The following is a 4,619-nucleotide window of genomic DNA, read 5'->3' as shown; positions in this document are numbered from 1 at the left end:
ACAGAATGTCAGAGCTGGGAGGGCCCTTAGAACACAGAATGTCAGAGTTGGGAGGGCCTTAAAGAGCACATTGTCTAATCCTTGAATTTTATGTATGAGTAAACTGAGGCCCTAAAAACTGAAGTGACTTGTCCAACACCATTAAACAGAATAAGTAGCAGGGCCAAGACTCAAACGTAAAACTCCTGATCCTCAGTCCATACTCACTCTTCTTGCATTTCCTTGTCATAAATCTTTATTTATGATGCTTACTTTATAAGAGACAATAAAAGTCTCTCCTACATCTGGTACTCATGATGGTCCTGAGCAAACAAGATGCAGTAAATATCCATGTGCTACAATAAGCTAAAGTAAATAAATAGGGTGATGTAAAAGTCACTATGCAAATAATCTAGCATGTTTAATTCACATTTGTACTTAAAAGTAATTACTTCTTCCTGATTTATTCTTCTTCATATCAACATAAAGTAAGCGCGAGTGTAATGACTTCTGCCCCTCCCTGGATGTTATATTCAACATAATATACGTTGGCCTTGGCCTATTCCGGACATGCACTTGTGTGTACAGAGCATATACAATCCTCAGGGTTAGCTTCTGTTTGAAAATGAAGTGTTTATTTCTTGAGTGAATCATTGTTCTAAACTCTCAGAAAATCAGGTCTTAGAAACATAGTCTTAAATCACAAAGTTTTGGAAACACAGAATCTTAGATGCTTAGAACTGAAGAACTTCACATCACAGAACCATAAAATTCTATTCCTGGAAAGACTTCTAGGGAGCACCACTCTTTTTACAGAAAGAGAATCTGAGGCCAGGGGCGTTAAGGTGACTTGACCAAGGTTTCACATACATGCATTGTTTAGGGGATATTGACTGGAATCATTGGCTGGAAGGACAGACTTTAATGGAGGTCAGAAAGAAAGAGCACAACGTGGCCTCAAGTCCTTTCAGTGCCCTCTCTCATTCCCTCCTTCCCTCCACTCTCAGAAGAAATAATCCATAGTTTCTTCCTCCTGCAGCCTCTATGCCATTCCCTCTATTCTCTCTAAACTTACTCTATCAATTTTCTCTTCTCTCACACACATTTTCAATCTCTCTGTCTCTCCTCTCTCCTTAGTCTGTCTCTGTCTGTCTGTCTGTCTCTGTCTCTCTGTCTCTGTCTCTGTCTCTATCTCTGTCTCTCTGTCTCTGTCTCTCTGTCTCTCTCTCTCTCTCTCTCTTTCTCTCTCCTGAGTGTTCTCATTCAACCTATAAATGTGTTCAGCTCCTAGCAAGACTAGTTAATACTCAACACCTCCACCCAGTGGTGGGCTGGTAAATATTTAACAACTGACTTTGCAGAAGGCAAAAAAAAAAGGTATACACAACACATTTTAAAATTTAATTTGCATTAGGAACATTTTCTTCTAAAGTTTAGATGATAAACAAAACAATAAATCACACTCTGACTTATAGGATTCACCAGTTTCTGTTATGTAAATGTTTGTGCTGACAATTTAACCATCAGCTCTTTGGGAACAGTTTAGGTTGATTCTAGCATACTTCTATCTTAACCTCTCATCACTCAGTCATTCAGTCAGTCAACAAGCATTTATTCAGTGCCTATTAAATGCCAAACACTGTGCAAAACACTGATAATACAAAAAAGGCAAAAAATAGTTCCTACTCTCAAGGAGTTCTAGCTTCTTCTCTTTACAAAACTGATCTCTCCAAGGTCAATAGTGACCAAATTTATGGCCAAATTTAATTCCCTTTTTTTCTATCCTTGTTACCAGTGAGCTCTCTGTGGCATTTGACATCCCACCTCCTCCTTGTTATCATGTCTTTTCTTGCCTGCTACATCACTGTTTTTTCTTTCTCCTATCTTTCTGACTGCTCCTTCTTTCTGATTCCTACTCTTCATGCCCTTCCCCCAAACATGAATGTTCCCCCAAAGATTCTATCCTTGGATCTCTACAATCCCTCCCTTGGTGTCTACATCCACTATTATGGATTCAATTAGGTAATATACACAAAAATGTGGTACATAAAGCAGGGGGTTCCCTTATACAGATGACTTTTGCCATCTGGGACAAGGGGAATACCTGAACCTCAGATTCAACTTGTCTAAAACTAAATTTGTCATCTGACCCCCAAACCTGCCCTCCACCCCGCCCAGTTTCTCTGTTTCTAACAATGACACTACCACCTCCCCAGCCTAGCAGCCTGTCATTCTGGAGTCATTTCTGATCCTTCTCTCTCCTTCACCTTCCTTCCCTCCACCCCGCCACACATACAAACACAACCCATCTTATTTGTTCATCTTCTGAAATTTCTCTCACCCTCATCTCCTCCTCTTTACTGCCACAGAGCCACCCTAGTTCGTGGACTCAATTGCTTCTTCCCTGGAGTATTGTAATCTTCTCCAAAGTGTTCTTGCTACCCTCAGTTTATCGGTTTATCCCCTGTCCAATCTATCCTTCACACACTCCCCAAGTAATCTACCTGCCCCGCTTTTATGATCACATTATTCCTCTACTCAAAAGACTTCCTTGGCTCCCCATTACCTGCTGAAGGAAGGAATTGTTTTACAAGCACAAGCAAGAATGGTGTCTGCCAGACAGTAGGGGCTTAACAAATGCTTATTGAATTGAATAAAATACTCACCTTGATATTCAAGAACCTGCAAAATCTTGTTTCAACCTGCTTTGGAATTTTGTATCACATTATGCCCTGCCTGTACCATACAACAGGTGCTCTTAACCCATTGTTTCATAAGGTCCCAAATGGAGAAAAAATACATCTTTATTTTTACTAACCTCTAATTCAAATTTAACATTTAATTCAATTATTTTAAAACATTTTTCTAAGTCTGCCAAAGGAATCTGTGACACATAAAAAAGATTAAGAGCATTTGCTCTATATATTAGCTAAGCTGTATAACTCTCCATCCCTCTTCCAGATCCATTTGCCCTCTCCCATGAGTTTTTGCTCATGTTCTTCTCCCACACATACAAAAATGCATGGAATAGACTCCTTCCCCTACCTCCTTTCTTCCTGATCCAACTCAATCGACAAGCATTTCTTTTTTTGTTTTTATTTTTGCTTTTTGGTGAGGCAATCGGGGTTAAGTGACTTTCCCAGGGTCACACAGCTAGTAAGTGTCACATATCTGAGGCCGAGATTTGAACTCAGTTCCTCCTGACTCTAAGGCAGGAGATCTATCCACTGCACCACCTAGCTGCCCCTGAACAAGCATTTCCTAAGGGCCCACTATGTTGTACTAGGTACTGAAAATATAAATGCAAAATTGAGACAACCCCTGTCCTCATGGAACTTACATTCTACTAACCCAGAATTCACTTCCTCAATGAAGCCTTCCGTAACTCCCCTCACCAGTTGAAAGTTATTTTTTCCTACTAGAATTTCTCGTAATGTCATGTCTGAGCCTTTCTTTATAGCTATCTCAGGAAGTAGTGTTGGATAGTGGAAAGACTGCCAGGCCTGGAGTCAGGAAATATCTGTCTCCTGTATTTCCTATGTGTGTGAACAAGTCATTTCCCTTCCCTGGGCCTCAACCTCCTAATTTTAAAAATGCAAAAGTTGGACTGAATCATGTCTAAGGTCCCTGCCAGCTCTGGATCATTAGAGACAGAATATGATTTTGGCCAAGGACTAGGTTGCCGATTGCTGCTTCCTGTGCTGCCACCTTGTGGTTGTGTATGGAGTCCCCATTTGTCCATCATCCAGCCCATCGAACCATTGAATTTTAGAGCTGGAGGGAGCTTAGAGACCAAGTTTTCTATAACAGTTAAAAATATCTGTGACTTTCTTAGTAGTGGGGATACTGAGTACACCAGCACAGATCGAGACACACACATGTCCGTGCTGAAGGAACCTTCGAACATAGAATATCGCAGCTGAGAAGGGCCCTTAGTACACAGAATGTCAGAGCTGGAAAGGACATTAGAACACAATGTCAGAGTTGGAAGGACCCTTAGAACATAAACTGCAAGAGCAAGAAGGGCCTTTAGAACACAGACTGTCAGAACTCTCCCTCTCTCTCTCTCTCACACACACACACACACAGAGTTAACTTTTTAAGCTTTTTTCATAATAACACTTTTATAATGGCTAGCATTTGTATAGAATTTTAAGGTTTATGGAATGCTTTACATACTATCTCTTTTGATCTTCACAACAACCTATGAAATAGGTGCCATTATATCCCATTTTGCAGATGAGAAAACCAAGGCTCATTTGCCCAGGGACCCACAGCTACTAAGTATCTCTTTCCAACTCTGACAACCTTCCAGTTCTAAAATTCTGTATCACTGTCCCAAATTTATAAGTAGGAAAACTGAAGACCAGAGAAGGAAAGTGACTTTGCCGTCATCATACAGTTAATAAGTAATAAATATAATCTATTCTAATTATAGACTATCGCTTACCAATGATCTCTTAATGATCAAATATGGTCTTTTCTCAATCCTCATCTTTCTTGATCTCTTTGCTACATCCAACATTGCTAACCAACCTCTCTTCCTAAATTCTCTGTCCTTTCTGGGTTTTCATGACAAATTTCCCTCCTGGTTCTCCTCCTACTCGTCTGACCACTCCTCAGTCTTCTTTGCAGGATCA

Source organism: Vombatus ursinus, unplaced genomic scaffold, assembly GCF_900497805.2.
Source record: "Vombatus ursinus unplaced genomic scaffold, bare-nosed wombat genome assembly UNPS02005659.1, whole genome shotgun sequence".
NCBI classification, from domain to species: Eukaryota; Metazoa; Chordata; class Mammalia; order Diprotodontia; family Vombatidae; genus Vombatus; species Vombatus ursinus.
This window is presented reverse-complemented; position numbering follows the sequence as displayed.